The sequence below is a fragment of the Bos indicus x Bos taurus genome, chromosome 16 (assembly GCF_003369695.1).
Source record: "Bos indicus x Bos taurus breed Angus x Brahman F1 hybrid chromosome 16, Bos_hybrid_MaternalHap_v2.0, whole genome shotgun sequence".
NCBI classification, from domain to species: domain Eukaryota; kingdom Metazoa; phylum Chordata; class Mammalia; order Artiodactyla; family Bovidae; genus Bos; species Bos indicus x Bos taurus.
Genome location: NC_040091.1, coordinates 38,309,829 through 38,334,282, shown reverse-complemented (window position 1 = coordinate 38,334,282; position 24,454 = coordinate 38,309,829). Strand labels below are relative to the sequence as shown.

Genomic DNA, 24,454 nt, shown 5'->3' with positions numbered 1-24,454 from the left:
GCTCATAATTAGTAATTCTAAAGTCAGAATGACGTAACGTTATTTGCAGCAACATGGATGGGCCTAGAGATTATCATACTAAGTAACTCTGACAAGAAAGACAAGGATATGATACTGCTTATATGTGGAATCTAGGGAAATAACAAATGAACTGACTTACCAAACAGAAATAGATTCACAGACAAAGAAAACAAACATGGTTCCCAATGAGAAAAGAATTTGGGGAAGGGGGGCGTAAATTAGGAGTTTGGGATTAACGATACATACTACTATATATAAAAGAAATAAACAAGGATCTACTGTATAGCACAGGGAACTGTATTCACCATCTTGTAATAACTTAGAAAAGAATATATATGTATAACTGAGTCACTGTGCTGTACACCTGAAACTAATATTGTAAATCAACCACATTTTGATAGAAAATAAATTAAAAAAATAAATCAAAGAGTGATAGCCAATATTTCTTAAGATCATCTGCTTCTATAATAGTAAAGCTAAGAATATCGCCATATGTTGAATGCCTCTACTACAATATCACTACAGCAAAAGCATTAAAAATTGTCATTTAAAAAAACAAAGTGTAATATAAATAGATCTGTTGGCATTCTAATCAAAATGGTAGAAGCACTCAGGCTGTTCTTAGTAAATGAAATGTGAAATTAAGACTCTGGGGCCAAGAAAGCCTTAAAAATCAGAAAAGAAATGTAGCTATCAAATCTTCTGTACTATAAACTACTATAAACCAGCAAAGTGAAGCTGTGTGCCTATCACTTCCTCTATAAAGTGACTGTCAGAGCACTCTTTTGGACAATCTGAAATATTTTAAAATTGTTCCTATTACACAATTACTTCTCTTAAAAACTGATTCAGTTTAAATCTCAGCGCTAACATTTAGTAGCTGGGTGATATTTTTATAGCATAATTGTGGCATACACATATTATGGCATAAGCATTTTCTGTCATTAAATGTAATTCTGAATTTTTCTTTCCCCATCTGTGGGCTACATCTTCTGGCCTGTTGTGAGTCTTAAGTGTGTACAGAGCTGTTAAATTGTGTCTAGTACTTAATAATAAGCTTAATAAATGCTAATTTAACACTTTCAAACTTATATGTAATAAATAAAAAATAAATAATTTCTTAGTGAACTTTGTTTTTTTGCAAGGTTAAGTATGTTGGGTATTACGGAAGAAAAAGAGAAGCACTGTCCTAAGATGGTCATCCAACATCATTAATTATTCAAAACTTTTCATACGACTAAAAAGCTGTCTTTAAGGGTTGGAATTTAAAGTTTTAATTTTTAAGTATAGAAAACTAGTTAGCATCCCTCCCCATCAAGCACTGGCTCTATTCCTCCACCATTAAAACGATCTGTCTCGAGACATGTTAACTTACCCAGCTCTTTCTACTTCCACTTTTATACTATGTTTTCAGGTTTGTGACAAATACAACCGAAAGAAAAAAAATTTGGGGGGTGGGGTGGGTTGGTGGTGGTGATGGTAAGGTCAGGATTTCAAGCAATCAGCACATGTAAGCTGTTCTTGACTTTTCAATCCATATTCAACAGTTCTTTCTTCAAGAGAGATAATGTGTCTCCAAAATGTCAGAAGACTGATTCTACAGCTGGGAGATATTTCACCTTTCTACATTCTGTATTGTGTAGCTACATGTAACTACACATTACCAAAACTTACAGAACTGTACATTGAAAAATCCAGTTTTTCTTAATCTAATTTTAACACTTATACAGCAATATAACCAATCTTCCATATCTCTGTCAAAAGATTTCAATAACATCCTTTTCCTGCTTTTGAAACAAAATTCCTCTGTCTCATTTCAGAAGCAATTTTTCATGTAATATTCTTCAGTTAAGATCTACAAAATTTAAACCAAACATTAAGTTACTTAAAAGTACAGGTCAAGCAACAATAATCATATTGCCAAAATATTTAGTTTTTTTTTTAAAGATTAAATAGTAAGTATAGTTTTACTCATGTATGCTCTTGCCTCTCTGAAAGCTGATAATCTATGTATATTTTAATATACTGTTCCCAAATTACTAGAAATGTTTAATACGTTATAGTGCCCATCTTTAAAATATACTAGATAAACTGAAATTCTGTACTTGCTGTTGTGCAACTACTTAACCCATCTTGGTAGTAAGTTCTAGGCCTTCTGTTCCTAGAGACCATTTCTCCAGTCTCCCAGTTGTTTTTGACATTCTAAACGCATCCTTAACATCTCTCCTTAAGGAGCCTTTCAGAGCACTGGCCTTCCCAGGGCCTTTGTGCAAACAGGAAAACACACCCTCTGGGAAGAAACAGGTACTCCTCTTGGTGAGGGGGTTGATGCCTTGGGAGGGAGAAGAGGAAGCACAACTTCCCCTACTGCTGCTGCTAAGTCACGTCAGTCATGTCCGACTCTTATGGACCCCACAGACGGCAGCCCACCAGGCTCCCCCGTCCCTGGGATTCTCCAGGCAAGAACACTGGAGTGGGTTGCCATTTCCTTCTCCAACGCATGAAAGTGAAAAGTGAAAGTGAAGTCCCTCAGTCGTGTCCAACTCCTAGCGACCCCATGGACTGCAGTGCACCAGGCTCCTCCTTCCATGGGATTTTCCAGGCAAGAGTACTTCCCCTAGGAGGCCTACAAAGGGCACAGGACTCTGCAAGCAGATTATGGATGGATTTCAGCCCTTGCTACCTCCCTCAGCCTGGCATCTGTGCAGTACACAACTGGTAGAACCATAGACAGCAGCCCTGCACTTTCAGATTATAAATGAGGAAAGAATGCGGAAGGAAGATCAATTTTAACTTCTGTAGACACCCATTCTCTAACTACATACACATCCATGAGGAGATCTTCCAGTCTCATTGAGAATATCCTCAGTGGAAGCCTTCCAATTTCTATTTTTCATGTTTTTCTGTTTTAAATGTGGTTAGGACTCATGTTAGTCACTCAGTCGTGTCTGACTCTGCGATCCCATGGACTTTAGCCCACCAAGCTCTTCTGTCCATGCAATTCTCCAGGCAAGAATACTGCAGTGGGTAGCCATTCCCTTCTCCAGGGAATCTTTCCAACCTGGATCAAACCTGGGTCTCCAACATTGCAGGTGGATTCTTTATCTTCTGAGCCATCAGGGAAGACTCATATGATGTCAAAGAATATTACATTCAAAAAGCATCAGTTCAGTTAAGTTCAATCGCTCAGTGGTGTCCGACTCTTTGCAACCCCATGAGTTGCAGCATGCCAGGCCTCCCTGTCCATCACCAACTCCCGGAGTTCACCAAGACTCACATCCATCGAGTCAGTGATGCCATCCAGCCATCTCACCCTCTGTCATCCCCTTCTCCTCCTGCCCCCAATCCCTCCCAGCATCAGAGTCTTTTCCAATGAGTCAACTCTTCGAATGAGGTGGCCAAAATACTGGAGTTTCAGCTTTAGCATCATTTCTTCCAAAGAAATCCCAGGGCTGATCTCCTTTAGAATGTACTGGTTGGATCTCCCTGCAGTCCAAGGGACTCTCGAAGCATAGGAAACACATTTAATGTGATCTTTGTAACAATCCACTAAGATAGGGAAAACAGGCATTATCTTTATTTTCCAGATGAATACAGTGTATCTACAATTTGAAGAAGCCAAGTCAGTTGCCCCAAAAGTTTAACAGCTTTTGGCACAAAGTGACAAAAGGACTAACCCTAGGTTTTAAAACTCCTAGTCCGGAGCTTATTTGAATATTCAACCTACCTAAAAATTAAGAAGTCTCACTACTAATTCCTCCATGCTTAACCTTTCAACCTCATTACTTGACCTACATTCTGTTAGGGTCCACCACCAATCACTCAAGCCAAAGCCTAAGAGCCACTTTTCACATATTTTTCTGAACTTGGCTATATTTGGCTCTAACAAAACCTAATTTTCAGACTTTTCTCTTTCACTTTGATTTCTGTAGTGACAAGTTACTCATTAGTGTTCTCCTTCTCTTGCCATAGATTGTCTTAGACATCCTATTACATTTCTCTGTCTAAATAAACCCATTCTACCTTGCAGTTTATCCTGGTCATGGCTGACCCAAGTATGCAGTTAAGGTTCTAATTTCTATCTCTACTCCTGCAATGCTATTTCCTGTTTGATGAATCTATTTCTGGACTTTCATCACTTCTGGCCTTCATTAATGCTAACTGCTGCCTGATTCTATGCAGGATTCATTTCTTACAGCAGTTTTGTTCCAAAGGGTGGAATACAAATGACTACTGATGGTATATTACATGATTTTAAGTGGTCCATAAGGGGATATTTAAAATTACATGTTTACTTCAACACATATGAGGGGAAACTCTAACACCGAATAATCATGTAAATTTTTCTTTCAAATTCATTTAATTAAAAGACGGTAAGCTGAATTAAAGAAAAATGTTGACAGATGGTTTGAAGATAAAACAAAAACTGTAAATGACTAAAGTTTGGGAAACAATGGCCACTGGGAAATTCATGTAGTATACAAGTTAAGCACTGAGGCCCTGGGTCAATGATTCAAATCTCACTTACTAGCTAAGTAACTTTGAACAAATTACTAAATCTCTTTAAATCCCAGTTTTCTACTTGTGTCATGTTAATAAAATAATCCACATTGTAGACTTATTGTATGGAATGAGAGAATCCTCAAAGTGTTCTTAGTTCAGTGCCTGGCATGATAAGTGCTCACTGACTATTAATAATTACAGTTAAGTCTCTTCTGGCCATCATGCCTTTACTTGTAATCAACTGGACACTTGACCTATACTATAGACAGTTTTCCATATATGAATTTTCTGCCCAAATTTTCATTGCCTGCCTGTATATTTTTAATTTTCTAGTATGAATCCAAAGATCACACAGTAACTTTTAATATTAAAGACTGTGAGCATCTTGGAAGTAGGAACCAAAAGCCATTTCCCTCTGATGCACTGTGTCTTACAAAATTAAAAGAACTGTAATGTTGTTGAATAAATCTAAAAATTAGGAAGGATAATCTGATGCAAGTAAATCTCACAATGTACAGTACAGAAACACAAACTACCTGAAAGCATTTGATTCCAGTAGGTAAATAAAGGTGCGGGGCGAGGGATGATGGGGTATTCTTTTGCCCCACTATTTGCCAGCTGAACCTTAGTTGTGGGTCTAATCTTTGTGTTTCCTAGTCTCATTAACATATAATAAACTCTAGGCATATGCCAAGTATTGTACAAAGTGATAAGAACACAGAAACTGTCTAGTAAGGGAAAACAGACTAGTATCAGAACAGACAAGTAAATAGAATACTACTAGATAATGTTACGTAAATAACACCCAATAACGTTTTGAAGTGCTCCACAAATGCTGATGATGTCCTACTCTTCTTTAATGTAGAACACCCAGCACTACCACATACGGATCAGTGTATTACACTGACAGAAATAATTTCATTGCTATCTTGTGTTCAACTCTAGGTACAGACTAACCACATAAAAGTTTTTGTCTGCCAACCAGACAACTGTTGAAACTCAGTAACAGCCTTTCTTCTGATTTGCCAGCAAATATGTTCAAACACAGGCCCCAAAATGTGATAGGCATTCTGTCAATCAAGAGCAAAATAATGACTAGAAATATAACTGGCAAAAAGGTCAGACTATATTTAGCCTGGGGTGAGGGTGGTGGTGGTGGATACACAATAAAAAGTTTACTGAAGCTAGCCTCCCCAGAGAACACTTTTATCCCAAAAGATGTACTGACTGATGCATCAAGGGCATTACTGAGAAGTTTAAAATGTTATGACTCAAAACTAACATATCAATTCTAAACAACAGTTAACATAGACTGAGAAGTTTTCATGGGGTTTGCCAGTTCATAAAATGACAAGTTTTGCTTTACTGAAGGTATATTAGTCATAACTCAAGCAGACACAACTTCTGGATCTCCTTCATGGTAAGAACAGGATTCTATACCAATTTGTGTTAACATTTTATCAGTGATCAATCCTTGCCTTACACAAATACAGCATAAATAGAATCTGAAACACAAGTTACTCAAGTGACTTACATACTGAAGTGGTGTTTGGGAGACGACAGAGGGAGGAAATCACTTGGAGGTTTAATATAGTCTTGGAGGACATAATTTAGTCTTCAAAGATATATTACCAGTAAAGACAGAGGGGTAAGGGTAGAGGAGAGACAGGAATTGGGATGAGGCAGAACTTCTGTATTTTCAGTCATGTCCAATATATTGATACCAGGTGTACTGACTTCAGAACATGAAGAAATCTTTAAGAAACAAAACCTAACACACACGTGTTTTGTAAAAAAGATATTTAGGTCTAAAAATATCTTAAAAAAAAAAAGGGGGGGGTGGACTATTTATTAAGTTATCAAAGAAGGTATACCCTGTTCTGAAAATATACAGGTTACCCTCTGCTGAGAGTGTTTTCTTCTACCATTATCCTGCCATTCTCCTTCCACTGCTAGTTGACGTCTTAGTATGTATGAGCACAGCAATAAGCCCTTTACATACATTATCTATGATAATCCTATGGCAAGACTTCTTTGAAGGAGTTATTATCATCTCCAGTTTACAGATGAGAAAATATTTTATCAATACAGGCCAGATAGCAGAATTTAAAACTCATGTTATACCATAGAGCTGTTACTCAATTGTCCTTTAAATCATAGAAAGTACAAAAATTAGCTTCTACCCCATCCCCAGAATAGCTGTAATCTATTTTTTACATCTTGCGACACTTTAACCTTCACATGCAACAATGTTTCTATATTGACTCAAGCAAAACAAAAACTAGGCTAATAATACTGTATCTTATTTAGTTACTATAGTTTACAAAATTACAAAGAACAGGGAGACAGCTTGATAGCTCAAAGCATCCCCTTTCTGTTTAGACAATCTGGGTTTGAACCTATGCACCATCAAAAACTGCCCTGTGACCTTGGTCAAACCACTTTCATTTCTCAAATTTCATTTCCTCATCTGTAAAATGGGGATGATGATAGTACCTCCCTCAAAGGCTTGTTGTAAGATTAACAAAGAGAATGTATGTAAAGAGCATATTTCTGTGCTCAGTAAAGGTCAACTAGTGGAGGTGGGAAAACAACCATATATAGAACTCACTCGACCAAAATATAAAAGTAAAATTAAAAGTCTATATTCTGAAAATTCCACTACGGAAAAGGAGAGAATTACTAGTTGATTATATGCTAGAAACCCAAATTCCATCTATTCCTCCTCTTTTTAGGAGATCAATGCATCTGAGGTGGGCCAGAAAAGATGCTGCAGTGCATCTGATGGCACACACCTAAAAATGGCTCCAGTCAAAGCAGCATCTTAATTACCAACAAGGGCGGTTATATCTACTTTTAACAAATGCTGGAGCTGGACTTGATGGGCGCTTAAGTTATCATCCTATCATTTCTATCTGCAAGAGTAACCTATCAAGCCTTCCAATCAAGAATACTGATTCTTCTGAGGGCATTCCAAATGAAAATCCTACAGCACAGCCGCCTACTGTACAATTCCAAGTACCCTGGCGAGGTATGAATCTATGGACCTAGGTTGAAGATCGGTCAATGCGGAAATCCGGGTAGCCTTAGAAGCCAGCAAACATCAGGCATGTCAGAAACCTCAAAAGAATCTCACATCAGGTCAAAACAAATATACATCCCTTTAAAGGAATTAGACATATTCCCCTCGAGGAAAGGAAGAATTTAACAGGATTCCTATTGCCCGCTCCCACCCACCATGTCTTTTTCAAGTCCTAAAGTGGGGCCTTTACCGTAACACCAATACTAACGCTATCTCAAAGCCAGGAAGCCGCAGGGTGGGATTCACCCTACAGGTGAGGGGATGGAGAGGCCTATGGGGAGAAAAGGCTATCCGAACCCGCCTCTGGAGTGGGGGCAGCACGTCCCTAGCGGAAGTAGGAACGGTGCTGATTCCCTCAAGAGCCCCTGACCGAGCCGATCTTTAACCCGGTCTCTCCCGCACACGACTCATTGCAAATTTCACCCTCACTGAACGCGAAGAAAAGGCAGGCATTAAAGGGCCTACCTGAGCCCTTCAGTCTGGGGAACGCGTGCCCACACTACGAAAAGAGACCGCGCACCCGTCTCTCCTGCGGGAAGGAAAACTCCCTTCCCTTAACCGGCAACACGCGTAATCCCCCTTCAGGGCCTGAGCTAAGGCCTGGGTGGGAGGAGACCGACGGTCCGGAACTCCCGCTGCAGACCACATGGGGCGGATCCGACTCCGGTTTCCCGCTCCCCGAGCAGGAGGCCGAGGCTCCCCCAGAAGCAGAGACGATGGTAGTAAACGAGAAAAAAGGGGATGCCAGACCCGAAGGCCCCACTGCACGCGGCTCCCCCGACGCTGGGCACCAGGGTCGGGGTGCGCTCCCATGCCCCGGGCCGCCCCACGCCAGCCCTCCCCGATGGGGCCCGCTTTGATCACAGCTCCTACGCCCTCGCTTTCCTTACCCGCCAGGGTGTCAAGCTGAGTGTGTTTGCGCACTTCGAGGGGTTCCGCCGAGTTCTGATACGGGGAAAGGGAAAGGGGAAATAGGGGTAGGGGGCGGCTGGAAGGACCACGGGACCCGGAAAGCCGAAGCTACAGGATGGAGAAACCGCCAAAGCACTTTCGCTGCCGCCCGAGAGGCAGATAGCGAGCGAGAAAAAGAAGCAAGATGGCGGCTAGCCAGCCCCTACGTACGACGTCATGCGGCGGCGTGCGTAAGGCGAATCCCCGAGACCGCCCCCACGGCGCGGAGACGGCCGGATCACGTGAGGACTCCGTGGCGGCCCAACCCCGGCGGAAGGCTACGGCGCCTCTTGCTGGACGGAGGGCGTTCCAAAGATTAGAGCTCGCGCTGCAGGGCAAAGATTTTGTTTGAGATCTCTCCAAAAACTCTTCGAGAGACCTCAATTACAGGTTGTTATGCTTCAGAGAAGTGAGCACTCTTGGTAGGTGTTGGATAGTTGTGTGACTTGGTTCAAACAACAGTTTGACAGTTTAATTAAAATTAAGCTATGCGTAAAATTTAACCTTGATATTTGGCAATATGTTGGTATTTTCTAGAAAGGTGCAAACACAACACTCAGTACTCATAACACCAATACTTGTGTGTTGTTAAAGATATAGAGATAAATACATTATGATATATTGATATTATGGAATATTTGAAAGCTGTTAAATTCTGAGTAATATCTAAAGATAAGGGAAGTGCTTAAGCCATAATATGCTTATGCCGTAAATATGTTATAAAAACACACATATTAAAAAAACACATATATGCATATTTTGGAGAAGGCAATGGCACCCCACTCCAGTACTCTTGCCTGGAAAATCCCGTGGACCGCGGAGTCCGCGGTCCATGGGGTCGCTAGGAGTCGGACACGACTGAGCGACTTCACTTTCACTTTTCACTTTCATGCATTGGAGAAGGAAATGGCAACCCACTCCAGTGTTCTTGCCTGGAGAATCCCAGGGACGGGGGAGCCTGGTGGGCTACCGTCTATGGGGTCGCACAGAGTCCGACCCGACTGAAGCGACTTAGCATAGTATTAGCATATGCATATTTATAGGAAAAAACTTTAAAATATATTTTGAACTATTTGTAAAGGCGAACACATTAATAGTGTTTAAAGCCATCAGATTTTTAAAAAAATGTTATGTTCACCTTTCTATAATACCCAGATTTTACAGTCAGAAAAATGGTTTGGTTTTTTTTGTTTTAAAATTTTTGGCTGCACCCACGGGCGTGTGGGACCTTGATTTTCCCACCAGGGATTGAACCCTTTACCCCTACGTTGGAAGGCATAGTCTTAACCTCTGAACCACAGCAGAAGTCCCAGGAAGAGTTTTAATGTGTAATGAAAAAAATTCATGACTCATAAAGTTGTTATGAGAAACGAATGATAAATGTGTGCATACATATGTACAGTGTATATATTGGCACCCCACTCCAGTACTCTTGCCTAGAAAATCCCATGGACGGATGGGGGGCTGCCCCTGGGGGGCTGCCATCTACTGGGTCTCACAGAGTGGGACATGACTGAAGCGACTTCACTTTCACTTTTCACTTTCATGCATTGGAGAAGGAAATGGCAACCCACTCCAGTGTGCTTGCCTGGAGAATCCCAGGGATGGGGGAGCCTGGTGGGCTGCCGTCTATGGGGTCGCACAGAGTCGGACACGACTGAAGCGACTTAACAGCCTGGCAGCAGTGTGCATGCATGTGTAACTATATAGCATTGTGTGTCAGATTTAAAAAGATTGCATTTTTTTAGTCTTTAAATAAAGCTCAAACAGGTTAGCTGTCTTCTACACCATTATGATTATGAAATTGTCACTGTAGAAGTGTTGGAACAAATAAAATAATAAAGAGAGGTAAATCACAGGCATTCAGCCCCCACACCATTGATATCAATGATCTTTTGAAACGGAAGCACTTGGCTGGCATAGCCAGGGAAAGGCCTGCTGGCCGCCCTCAAGCAGACAGGAAGCATTACTTTGGTGAATTTTCCAGAATACTCTAGAATGTTGTCTGGAGTATGTTAGAACAGAAGTGTCTTTCATTAGCAACATGCAACAGCTCCAGCAATCAGATGAACTTACCTTAACCAAGGTCACAAGACTAGCATGTGCAACCAGAATAGTTATTAATTTCCAAGAGCTGTAATTTGTGTACCTGAATACTCAGGATGGAAAGCCAGTGCATTTTCTATGTAGACAAACTTACTTAGGAAACCAAAGACATTATCAGAAGGTTGCTTGATGAGCACAAATTCAGAACAAGCTGAGTTGTGTGTATAGACTGTTCTTGATTCATCTATCTCCATGACAGGACAATTTCATCCCAAAGATAGAAATACTCAGTTTCCAATAGTTGGAGCTTTATATATTGATCTCCAGTACAGTAGGGACATCTTGCTGCTCTGTTGATTTGGGCGTCTTCTCTCCTGACAGCATTTGGATGGACACTGGCCCTCAGGTGCCTCTGTATGCTCTTTTCTCTGTTTCCATGGCTACCCAAACCTTTTAGCAATATTCTTCAATAGAATCAAGTCACAATCAAGTCAGGCAAGTTTGCATTTTAAAGGTGACTTTGCCTACTTCTGCTCGTATCCATTGTATATAATCTTAAAGTTTAACTTTCAGGAAGCGGTCTTATCATCCCTATTTCAAATATCTTGGGAAAAATCTGACTGCCATCACTAGGTATTGGTGCAATGTCCAAAGCCAAATAGTACTCTTTAAAAAGTTTTATTTTGTTTTGGATTATTTGCAAATCTCCCCTAACACCCTTTTGGTGTAGATAAATTTGTCATTGGTAACAAAAATGTTTTCATGACAGTTTGAATGAAAACATGCGTTTAATTTCCTGTTGTGCTTTTTAAACATTAAGATAACATTAGCAAATTGCCAGTTGATATATGAAATAAGGACAGTCTAGTTTTTTTACTGAAAACAAATTGATTCTCCAAACAATATGACCTACTTTGTTTGTGATTGTCGAGCCTTATTAGCTAGTGGTTTCATTGAGTTTCTACCCTTCTCATTGAAATTGAATCTGTAAACCTGTAGATACTGAAAATTTATTAGGTATGCGATGAAAAAGAACCAATGAAGGTTTCATGCTTCATTAGTAATGGTGTTTCTTAAATGTTTGTGTGCACCTGACAATTTTAGTTTCCTTTCACCAATAGTCCAGCATATCATATTTAGTAAATTGTGAAATAGTATGAGCCTGATGTAATGAAAACCATAATTCCCAAATACTGAATGAAATTGTAAGCTCATTTTATAAACCTCAACAGATATTGTAATTTTGCCAATAAAGAAAATGTATTGCCAGTGCTTTGAAAAACTACTTCTGTGAACTTCTAAGAAGTTATATACTAAATATATTGTATGTTATATAAAAATATTCCATTATGTATAAAATAATGGAATATTACTTTAAAGATTTTCATTATTTGTCAGACTATTATTAATTTGCTTAGCAGACCCTTTTTTAAAATAATGGAATAAAAGGTGCTTTTTGGATAAAAGCATTGTTCATTCATTGCAAGTTGTGCGTCAAAGAAATTTGAATAATTGGGATTTACTGTCCACCCCCGGAATTTTCTTAGCTGAGAAGAGAAACTAAGTTCTTGGAGCAGTGGATTTAAGTCAAGAGGGTATAATATCATTAATGAACTGAGGGTATCATGGAGAAGAAAGGGGAAGAGGAAGGAGATGGAGGAAAGAGACTTACTGGTTTACAGTTTTGCCTCAGGTTGGAAGTTACTCACCGAAGTCAGGAAGTGAGTAATGTTATAGGGCAAGGATCCAGAGGCCAAAAGGAAAGGGAGAGATCTAGGGAATGCAAAGTAGAAATGATTGCAAAGAAGCTAGGCAGGTGGTAATTGAAAATATAGAAAAGGTGATTTCTAAATGTTTTAGGCCAGAAAGAGAAACTTGAAATGTTGCTGATAAACATAAATACAGTACTCAGTTATTATGTCTAAAATTGTAACTTTGGTTGCTACCTGTAGCATTTCTGAAAGTATAAGTCACTTTTAACTTTTTTGTTGCCCAACAGATTGTATGTAAAATGTGTAAAAGAAGCCACGAATTCAAATCATTTATTGCCACATAGTAATGAAAATAAGTAAGATTGATAATAAATTTCTCTTTTTTAATTGACATATATATATATACATATGCATCTGTGTTCTCAGATTCTTTTCCATTGTAAGATATAGTTCCATTACAAGATATAGTTCCTTTATCTATTTTATATAAAGTAGTATGTATCTGTTAATCCCAAACTCCAAATTTATCCCTCCACCACCCCTTCCACTGTGGTAATAATGTTTGTTTTGTCTTAAGTCTGTTTCTGCTTTGAAAATGAGTTAATTTGCATCTTTTTTTTAGATTCCACATATAAGTGATATCATATGATATTTCTCTTTCTCTGACTTATTTCTCTTGGTATGATAATCTCTAATTCCATCCACAGTTCCTGCAAATGGCATTGTTTCATGATAGTACATTTCTTTGTTAGCACTAGAACTAGATATTTTGAATAACCTTTAGGCTTCTATGGCGGAGAAGGCAATGGCACCCCACTCCAGTACTCTTGCCCAGAAAATCCCATGGGCAGAGGAACTTGGTAGGCTGAAGTCCATGGGGTCGCTAAGAGTCGGACATGACTGAGTGACTTCATTTTCACTTTTCACTTTCACTTTGACTTTTCACTTTCTTGCATTGGAGAAGGAAATGGCAGCCCACTCCAGTATTCTTGCCTGGAGAATCCCAGGGACCGCGAAGCCTGGTGGGCTGCCATCTGTGGGGTCGCACAGAGTCGGACACAACTGAAGCGACTTAGCAGCAGTAGCAGCAGGCTTCTGTGAAAGAAGAGAATTTCATGTGGTTCAAAATTTCATCCCCAGTTCAGATTCTGTTTCTTTGTATTCTCCATTCTTATTTCTGCTGGGGTTAATTAAACAGTTATTTCAGAAATAGTTCTTTGTGTTGCTAAGAGTATCAGTGAGTTAATTGCTTCAAATGGGAATTAATAGCACAATACTCGAACCATTGTTAACTTTATAAAGAAAAGAGAAATAGTGATTCAAAGAGAATGAGAAAAAGCTTCTCAAAGTTTTCAATAGCCTGGGTAAATTGCAATGAAATGAAATTCTTCATTTCAATGTTCATTATTACCTACATGAGAGTTTTAATTGGAAAGTCTTAATCATTATAGTATTAATACAATTTATTGTTGTTGTTCGATCACTTAAGTCTTGTCTGACTCTTTGCAACCTCATGGATGTCAGGCTCCTCTGTCCTCCAGTATCTCCTGGAGTTTGCTCAAATTCATGTTCGTTTAGTCAGTGATGCTATCTAACCATCCCACCACTTACTTGTTAGGCTACATATTATCAGGCTACCTGCCCAGTCTTGGAAAATGCTAGGATGATAAGTCATCTCAGTTTGCATGAGACTGTCATGGTGTTAGTACTGAAAGTCCCATGATCCAGGAAACAGTCCAGGGCAGGATGGGGCAGTTAGTTACCCTATGCTGGCTGCAATGAAGCAGGGACATAGATCTTAGTTCTAAAGTTCTTCCACATTAAGGTCTCCTTCTGATCTCCATGATGTGCTGAGAAGATGCCCTTTCTGGAGACCACTAACTCACCTGCCAAGACATAAGAGACACGGGTTTGATCCCTGGGTCTGGAAGATCCCCTGGAGGGGGGCATGGCAACCCACTCTAGTATTCTTGCCTGGAGAATCCCGTGGACAGAGGAGCCTGGCAGGCTACAGCCCACTGGGTCTCAAAAAGTCGGACATGACTTAAGCGACTTAACGTGTATGCACGCAAGAGGAAGGGAGCCTTGTCTGATAAACAGAGAAGGTTCTTTTAACCTTGAGGAGTTAGCCAGGTTGCAGAAAACCAAGAAGTTTGGCCTGAGGAGCCCCTGGCAGCAACTGAACACATCAGTGCTGTGTCTCTCATTTGGCTGTTGGTGCTGCATTAACTACTGCATATAACCCTGGTATAGCTGCAAATTATTACATGCTGGGACTTCCCTGGCAGTCCAGTGGTTAAGACTTCATCTTCCAATGCAGGGGGTACAGGTTTAATCCTTAGTCAGGATCCCACATGCCTCGTGACCAAAAAGCAAAACATATAATACAAGTAATATTCTAACAAATTCAATAAAAACTAAAAAAAATTATCACATGCTTAATGGGGGCCAGCACTATTCTGAATCTTTTTAATATAGTTCTGTTCAGTCACTCAGTCATGTCCAACTCTTTGCAACCCCATGGACTGCAGCATGCCAGGCTTCCTTGTCCATCATCAACTCCTGAGGCTTACTCAAACTCATGTCCATTAAGTCGATAATGCCATCCAATCATCTCATCCTCTGTCGTCCCCTTCTCCTGCCTTCAGTCTTTCCCAGCATCAGGGTCTTTTCCAGTGAGTCAGTTCTTTGCATAAGGTGGCCAAAGTATTGGAGTTTCAGCTTCAGCATCAGTCCCTCCAATGAATATTCAGGACTGATTTCCTTTAGAATCGACTGGTTGGATCTCCTTGCAGTCCAAGGGACTCTCAAAAGTCTTCTCCAACACCACCATTCAAAAGCATCAATTCTTCGGCATAGCTTTTTTTATAGTCCAACTCTCATATCTGTACATGACTATTGGAAAAAACATAGCTTTGATTGGACAGACCTTTGTTGGCAAAGTGATGTCTCTGCTTTTTAATATGCTGTCTAGGTTGGTTGTAACTTTTCTTCCAGGGAGCAAGTGTCTTTTAATTTCATGGCTGCAGTCACCATCTACGTGATTTTGGAGCCCCCCAAAATAGTCTGTCACTGTTTTCCATTGTTTGCCCATCTATTTGCCATGAAGTGATGGGACCGGATGCCATGATCTTAGTTTTCTGAATGTTGAGTTTTAAGCCAACTTTTTCACTCTCCTCTTTTACTTTCATTAAGAGGCTCTTTAGTTCTCCTTCACTTTCTGCCGTAAGTGTGGTGTCATCTGCATGTCTGAGGTTATTGATGTTTCTTCTGGCAATCTTGATTCCAGGTTGTGCTTCATTCAGTCCAGCATTTCTCATGATGTACTCTGCATATAAGTTAAATAAGCAGGGTGACAATATACAGCCTTGACATACTCCTTTTCCTATTTGGAACCAGTCTGTTGTATGTCCAGTTCTAACTGTTGCTTCTTGACCTGCATACAGATTTCCCAGGAGGCAGGTCAGGTGGTCTGGTATTCCCATCTCTTTCAGAATTTTCCACAGTTTGTTGAGATCCACACTTTGACATAGTCAATAAAGCATAAGTAGATGTTTTTCTGGAACTCTTTTGCTTTTTCAATGATCCAGCGGATTTTGGCAATTTGATCTCTGGTTTCTCTGCCTTTTCTAAATCCAGCTTGAATATCTGGAAGTTCATCTTCACACAGGATTACTTTGCCAGTGTGTGAGATGAGTGCAATTATGTGGTAGTTTACACATATCATTTTACGTGGCAGATTGCAATGCAGTTGATAAAACTGTGCTCAAAAGGATCTGGGGCTTACTTTGAGCTCACAGTGCTGATTGGTGCTAGAGTTGGTATTTGAACTTAGGTCTAGCTTCAAGCAAGGCTGATGTCATCATTCTCCCAGCTTGTCTGGAAGGCTCTTTGCATACTTTCTGTGACCCTCACTCAAGGAGTGTATCTCTTCATCACTTGCTGTCTAACCTGGAGGGACAGTGATGATGCTATTGACTAGATTAGGCTCTTTTCTTACCAGTAGAGCATTATGCTACATGACCATTACTAGTGAAATCGCCCTCAACTCAACAACAGGATGTGATTTAAAGTGATTATTTAAAAAGCACAGAAAGAATAAGCATGAACAAATATTCATTGTTAAAAGGTCAACACCAAAAGCAAGAAATACTGTTGCTTAAAATCATTAAGTAATACATCAACAGTAATTTGGTCTGATACAAATAAAAACACTGAAGTAACCAGCTTATTGATTTAGAGAGTGAAATCCACAGTCATTCTCCTTAAAATTCAAATTGAATCAACATTTCAGCAATGAATTAATTATCCAGCTTTACCAGTGTTATGAAACGAGGAGGTAATGAGAAAGTATTTATGCTTATTTGGTACCATGCAAATATAAGTTCTAGTTATTTGCTGGACATTTTGACTGTTTTTTTTTTTTTTTTTTTGGCCAGGCTACATAACATGCAGGATCTTAGTTCCCTGACCAGGGAGTGAACCTGTGCCCCTGTGGTGGAAGTGCACTGGGAGTACAGTAGAAGTGGACCACCAGGAAAGCTTCTTGACCTTTATCTAAGATCAAAATATTAAAGAAAATTTGGGCTCAAGATTATCATTATCATTTTTTGTTCACTCAGATTTGCATAAGGTAAGTTTTTTCCAGGTACGGTGGAGGAAAAAAACAAGGAGCAACAACTTGTTGCCTGTTCTCTAACAATGTGACTTCTGAGCTGGCCAGCCAGCCCTTGGTAATAGTTGAGGGTTTAAGGACTTATTAAGATGAAGTGGATTGTTAACAAATCGTAGCTAATTATTGCCACCTTGTATTAGAAGACAGTTTCCCTAAATCAGCCTAGAGGGAATTTTGCTTTAAAGAATTTACATCAATCTTGCAAGTAAGTGTTCCATAGAATTTCATGAGGTCAATGAGATGACCTCATGTCATGGGAAGAATTCACCTTTTTGAAGTGGATAGCAGAAAATAAATGGAATGGGAATTTTTAATACATTACTCAAATGGCATATTTGCCATTTGTCTATTTGTAAATGTCATGATGTGTATCATGAATCTGTATTATTTACTTTGATTTTAATATGTAACATTTAATATATGTTATGCTTTCTTTTTCCTTCAACAAATATTTATTAAGAACTTACCAGGTGGCACAGTGGTACAGAATCCGCTTGCCAATGCAGGAGATTCAGGTTTGATCACTGAGTTGGGAAGATCCTCTGGAGAAGGAAATGGGAACCCACTCCAGTATTCTTGCCTGGGAAATCCCATGGACAGAGGAGCCTGACGGGCTACAGTCCATGGGGTCAAAAAGAGTTGGACACGACTGAGCATGCATGATGTTCTAGGCACTGTGCCAGCCACAAAGGAGATAAAAATGAATAAAGCAGTCTAAACTCCTGTTCTCAGGGAGAGTATAATCAAGTGGGGCGAGGTTAAAAAAATTACAAGTAGTTATAATTAATGGTTATAAATGGTCTGATGAGGGAATTAAAAGGTAGCATGTGAACTGAAAGAATGGGCACCTAAACCAGATTTGCAGAGAGGGCTGGTCAGGGAAGGTGAATCCTAACAGACGGAGGAGCCTGGTCGGCTGCGGACCATGGGGTCGCTAAGAGTCTGACACGACTGAGCGACTTCACTTTCACTTTTCACTTTCATGCATTGGAAATGGCAACCCACTCCAGTGTTCTTCTTTTTTTTTCCCCCAGTGTTCTTGCCTGGAGAATCCTAGGGACAGAGGAGCCTGGTGGGCTGCTGTCTATGGGGTCACACAGAGTCAGACACGACTGAAGCGACTTAGCAGCAGCAGCAGCAACATTGTATAGGAATTAGCGACATATGTGGATGTATGTTAAGAATGAGTGTGTGTCTGTGATGGGGGAGGTATGGCAATATTTAGTAGAACAGTGTTTAGGGAAAGAGAGGCAGTTGGCTTGTATATAGAGAAGGGTGAAGAATGGTCCAGGCAGAGGAAACATGTGGAAACACACCCCTAAACCAAAGGGAACATGGCATGTTTGAGGACTCCTTGAGGACGTAAGGAGAAAGAGGAGAGATTGGAGTAAAAAGCAAAACTGCAGAGGTGATCAGAGACTATACTGCCAAGAACCTTATAAACTGAGTCAGATTCTACCCCAGGGGCAAGAGGAGCCTTTGGATGAATTTATACTGGGATATTATCTAGTCTAGGTGAAATTCATGAATTTTCGTGGCATTATACATTGAATACAGTATAATGTATATTATTCCTTACTCATTTTTTTCTTTCAACAAGTATTAATTGAGCAGGTACTATGCACCAGGCACTGTGCTAGCTGCTGGTTAGTAGTTAGTATAAATGGTTAGTATTTGAAATGGAGAGAACAGGTTGGCTGAGCATAGGAGCAACTGGTTTAGGAGGCTAGAATGATAATCAAAGGAGTAGTCAGGGCTTGGGGTGGGGAGGTGGGTTTGAATCCTACAGTGTGGATGGAGAGAAATAGAGAAATAGAGTCAGTCTCCTCAGATTATTTTTATTTCCAAAGAAACTTCATCATTATCATCTTAAGAAATTGGAGAGTTTTTCCTGCAGTGGTGTGATTTCAGAAAGTGAGGCTTCTAAAACCCTTTTGTAACCATCAGATTTAGACTTTGTTATCAAACTATTTATAGAATCCTCCTTGAGTGCTGTTTGTGCCTTCATTATATGTAAAGTTGTTATCAGTCTAAGAACTAAGTGTCCTATGTCTCTCAGTGAGAGGGTCCCCAACAGTGGAGGACCCTGATATATGCTGCCCAAATTAATGACTTATTTTTCCGGTTCCTGAGAGATGGCTGGCTGGCAGTGGCCTGCAGATATGAGTCCTCTTTGGGCATTGCCTCATCTGAAGAGAGCTGCTTTGCCCAAGGCTGCTCCTCCTTCCTCTTGTCCCATTGGTGTGATGGTGTAAAGGTCTGGCCTTTCAACCTCCTCTGTGGGCTATTTGAAGGGCCATCTCTGTTCCAGAGCTCCACAAAGGGCTAGCTAATTCTCAGTCTAATTCTGCTTTCTTCTCCCCCTTTCACTGGTGTTGATCCCAAGAGCAGTCTAGTTAAAGTTCTGCATGCTAGTTTTTGTTTCTTCTCTAGGGAACTTAACTTGCAATACCACCATCTACCTAGCTTGCTCAAACTAGTAATCTGGAAAATCCCCAGATTCTTCTCTTTCACACTTTATCCTTCATACCCTCCATATCCAATGAAGCATCAAGTTTTTTCTCCATTCCAGTTGCTGCCATCATAATAATCTAAGCCCTCACCATCCATCATCTAAGTAGAGTATTTTGGCCACTGCTAATTTGTCTTCCTATCTTTGATAAAAATTGCTTATTTTTTAAGAAAATAATTTATTATGTTTAATCCCTTTCATTGATCACAACCTTGTCATGGCGAAGGAGCTTGCGTAACTCAATAAAGCTATGTGCAGGGCTACCCAAAACGGACGGACCATAGAGGAGAGTTCTGATAAGATATGGTCCGCTGAAGTTCATGGCAACCCACTCCAGTATTCTTGCCATGAGAACCCCATGAACAGTATGAAAGGGCAGAAAGATCATGACACTGGAAGATGAACCCCCCCAGGTCAGAAGGTGTCCAATATGTCCAAGGGAAGAGTGGAGAGCAATTACTAATAGCTCCAGAAAGCTGGGTCAAAGTGAAAGGTATATTTGACATAAAATATAGTTCATATGCTTCTCAGGTGGTGCCAGCAGTAAAGAACACACATGTCAGTGCAGGAGACATAAGAGACATGGATTCAATCCCTGGGTAGGGAAGATCCCCTGGAGAAGGTCATGGAAACCCACTCCAGTATTCTTGCCTGGAGAATCCCATGGACAGAGGAGGCTGGCAAGCTACAGTCCATAGGGTCACAAAGAGTCGGATATGGCTGAAGTGACTTAGCACGCGTGCACATACTGCATATATTTAAAGTGTAAAAGTTGATAAAATTTGACTTACACCTGTGAGACTATTACCACAATCAAGGTAACACACTCATCACTGAAATTACTAAAGCTGCACGTGCAGACTAATTGGAAATTATTACACACACACATGCATATATAGTTGTTCAGTTGCTAAGTCTTGTCTCACTCTTTGTGACCCCACAGACTGTAGCCCACCTGACAGCCTCCTCTGTCCATGGGATTTCTTAGGCAAGAATACTTGAGTGGGTTGTCATTTCCTTCTCCAGGGGAATCTTCCTGGACCAGGGATAGAATCTGAGTCTCCTGCATTGGCAGGAAGATTCTTTACCACTAAGCCACCAGGGAAGCCTATCAGTTCAGTCCAGTTCAGTTGCTCAGTCGTGTCCAACTCTTTGCAACCCCATGAACTGCAGCACGCCAGGCCTCCCTGTCCATCACCAACTCCCAGAGTCCACCCAAACCCATGTCCATCGAGTCGGTGATGGCATCCAACCATCTCATTCGCTGTTGTCCCCTTCTCCTCCTGCCCTCAATCTTTCCCAGCATCACGGTCTTTTCCAGTGAGTCAGCTCTTTGCATCAGGTGGCCAAAGTATTAGAGTTTCAGCTTCAACATCAGTCCTTCCAATGAACACCCAGGACTGATCTCCTTTAGGATGGACTGGTTGGACCTCATTGCAGTCAAAGGGACTCTCAAGAGTCTTCTCCAATACCACAGTTCAAAAGCATCAATTTTTTAGCACTCAGCTTTCTTTATACTTCAACTCTCACATCCATACATGACTACTGGAAAAACCATAGCCTTGACTAGACGGACCTTTGTTGGCAAAGTAATGTCTCTGCTTTTTAATATGCTGTCTAGGTTGGTCATAACTTTCCTTCCAAGGAGTAAGCGTCTTTTGATTTCATTGCTGTAATCGCCATCCACAGTGATTTTGGAGCCCAGAAAAATAAAGTCTGACACTGTTTCCACTGTTTACCCATCTATCTGCCATGAAGTGACAGGATCGGATGCCATGATCTTAGTTTTCTGAATGTTGAGCTTTAAGCCAACTTTTTCACTCTCCTTTCACTTTCATCAAGAGGCTCTTTAGTTCTTCTTCACTTTTTGCCATAAGGGTGGTGTCATCTGCTTATCTGAGGTTATTGATATTTCTTCCAGCAATCTTGACTCCAGCTTGTGCTTCCTCCAGCCCAGCGTTTCTCATGATGTACTCTGCATATAAGTTAAATAAGCAGGGTGACAATCTACAGCCTGACGTACTCCTTTTCCTATTTGGAACCAGTCTGTTGTTCCATGTCCAGTTCTAACTGTTGCTTCCTGTCCTGCATACAGGTTTCTCAAGAGGCAGGTCAGGTGGTCTGTTATTCCCATCTCTTTCAGAATTTTCCACAGTTTATTGTGATCCACACAGTCAAAGGCTTTGGCATAGTCAATAAAGCAGAAATAGATGTTTTTCTGAAACTCTCTTGCTTTTTCGATCATCCATCGGATGTTGGCAATTTGCCTATATATATATACACACACACACAGTGAAGGTGAAGTCGCTCAGTCGTGTCCAACTCTTTGCGACTCCACGGACTATAGCCTACCAGGCTCTTCCGTCCATGGGGTTTTGCAGGCAAGAGTACTGGAGTGAGTTGCCATTTCCTTCTCCAGAGGATCTTCCTGACCCAGGGATTGAAACCAGGTCTCCGGCATTGTAGGCAGACGCTTTACTGTCTGAGCCACCAGTCCATTCTGAAGGAGATCAGCCCTGGGATTTCTTTGGAAGGAATGATGCTAAAGCTGAAACTCCAATACTTTGGCCACCTCATGCGAAGAGTTGACTCATTGGAAAAGACTCTGATGCTGGGAGGGATTGGGGGCAGGAGGAGAAGGGGACGACAGAGGATGAGATGGCTGGATGGCATCACTGACTCTATGGACGTGAGTCTGAGTGAACTCCAGGAGTTGGTGATGGACAGGGAGGCCTGGCGTGCTGGATTCATGGGATCGCAGAGTCAGACACGACTGAGCGACTGATCTGATCTGATCTGATCTGATAAAATGAAACGAATTCTCTCCACCCTCCCTTGGTGTTGTCTTTTAAAATTTGAATCTCAACAAGTCTCTTCTTGTCTTAAATTCCTTTAGGTGCTTCAGTTGCCTTTGTACAAAGATAAACATCTTTACCTGAAGGCTTGATATGGTCCCCACCTGCCTGTCCAGCTGTCTCTGGCAGAGCTCTCTACAGCAGGGGACCGCAGCTTCTGGGATCTAAGGCCTGATGATCTGAGGTAGAGCTGATGTAATAATAATAGAAATAAAGTACATAATAAATATAATGCACTTGAATCATCCTGAAACCATCCCCCTTCCCCAGGCCTGTGGAAGAATTGTCTTCCATGAAACCGGTCCCTGCTGCCAAAAAGCTTGGGGACCTTCTCCAGGACTGGATCTTACAGCAAGTTATGTGATACTTTGCCCCTCTTGGCTTATGGCCTTTGCCCTGCATTTTCCTTCTCCTATTGCTCTTTTCTCTGTTTTACCCCTGCTTTTGTGTATTCTTAAATATGAATGAAAATTTTAAATAGCTGTTAATTAATAATTATTGAGTGGTTACTTTTTGTCAGTTTCTGTGCTTTACATACACTGTATCTCTTAACCTTCACAAAATCTGTAGCTGGTGTTACTGTCATTATTTTGCAAATAAGGAAGTGTAATTCTCCCTAGGTCCTGCAGCTGGGAAGTGAAGTTCCTGAGTTTAGAAGGATTTGGCTACTTCCTGTGTCCTTAGACCAAAATAAGTTCCTGGTTACCCACTCCTGAATAACATCCTGTAGTTCTCCCTTATAACCCTCATTGCATTTACTGTTAAATACCTCCTTTTCCAGTTAAACTAGAAACTGTATGAAGACAGAGACCCTGTGTATCTGCATCTATGCCAGGACCTGGTATATAGTAAATGCTTATTACATACTTCTGGAGTGGATAACATTGAATGGATAATTATCTCCATTGAACAATATACAGTAGTTTAGGGTCTATAGCTTCAATTCTAGAGTCAGAAAGAAGAAAAATTCAAATACAAACTCTGTCAGTATATAATTGTGAGATGGTATTTAACCTCTTTAAGCCTCAACTTCTTCACCTGTAACCTAGAGATGATAATACTTTTCTCCCCTAGAGAATTGCTCTGAGGAATGAATAAGATGATATCAAAAGGCTCCCAGCATAGGATGTGATACATCCTTCTGTCTTATCAACTTGAATATTCAAGGTTAAGTATCAAGTCTTGTAATCATTCTGTATTCTCTACTGTGCCTGCCACATATACAGTCTATAGTAGATAACCAATTAGTAGTTATGTTGAATATCAGGAGGTATTTCTGTGAGGCCATGGTTTATGATTTCAGTCTATTTACTTTACCAGTCGAGGGGTAAAAATAAAGCAGTTTTCTTATCATTGTTTTTTGGCTGAGTAGGATTGTTGGTGACTGCTTGGGGTGGAATGGGGTGAGGTCACACAGATCAGAATTCAGTCAGCATCTGTCTAGGTCAGACAATGCAAGTTGCAAGATAGAAGAGACTAGACCTTATCTGTACAAGAGGGCTGAGATCAAAGGTTCTTTAGGAAAATTCAATGAAGTCATACATATATATATATATATATATATATATATATATATAAATAAAAGACACTAGACCAGTAGATCTTGGGTATGGTTAGAACTCAGAGATTTGCTGATTTCTACAGTCTTGACTTATTCATTCATTCATCAAATATATGTGTGTGTGTGTGTGTGTGTGTATAAAACATTTGTAGGGACTCTGTGGTCCAGTGGCTAAGACTCCAGCCTCCCAATGCAGGGCACCTGGGACCTGGGTTTGATTCCTGATCAGGGAACTAGATACCACATGCCACAAGTAAGACCCAGCATAGCCAAATAAATAAATATTAAAAACATTTATATAAAGTAACTGTATATAGAGTGATGTTCTAGGTATTCTGGGCAGTGATTCTCACACACTCTTGATGCTGGCCATAGAAAAAGCATCTGAGGAACTTAAGATCACAGATTCTTGAGTCTCACACTTTGGGATTTGTGATAAAGGGCTGGGGGTTCCTGGGGATTCATGGTTTTAAAAATTTCTTTCTATGATTCTGATGTAGTGTTCTAAGAAAGCAAATATACTGAAGGCATTATTC

At 40.5% G+C, this 24,454-nt stretch overlaps 1 protein-coding gene and 1 long non-coding RNA gene across 17 annotated transcripts in view; one reads left to right on the top strand and one right to left on the bottom strand.

Moving 5' to 3' along the window:
- PRRC2C (proline rich coiled-coil 2C) overlaps positions 1-8,729 on the bottom strand; it is a 95,289-nt gene extending 86,560 nt beyond the window's left edge. For 9 of the 15 annotated variants that reach the window (XR_003514906.1, XM_027564799.1, XM_027564804.1 and 6 more), the window contains exon 1: positions 8,497-8,704. The gene's annotated coding sequence lies outside the window, so the exon portion shown is untranslated. Of the gene's footprint in view, positions 1-8,496 lie in introns of all 15 variants that reach the window. The other 6 variants (XM_027564793.1, XM_027564797.1, XM_027564795.1 and 3 more) reach the window with 2 other exon arrangements.
- A 67-nt stretch (positions 8,730-8,796) lies between these two features.
- On the top strand, positions 8,797-23,710 carry LOC113906529. 2 transcript variants are annotated; one of them, XR_003514908.1, is made up of 4 exons: positions 8,797-8,979; positions 16,755-16,948; positions 22,399-22,541; positions 22,628-23,710. It is a non-coding gene; the product is annotated as an uncharacterized LOC113906529 (long non-coding RNA). The 2 variants fall into 2 exon arrangements; XR_003514907.1 differs by having other exon boundaries at positions 22,399-23,710.
- The last annotated feature ends 744 nt before the right edge of the window (positions 23,711-24,454 follow it).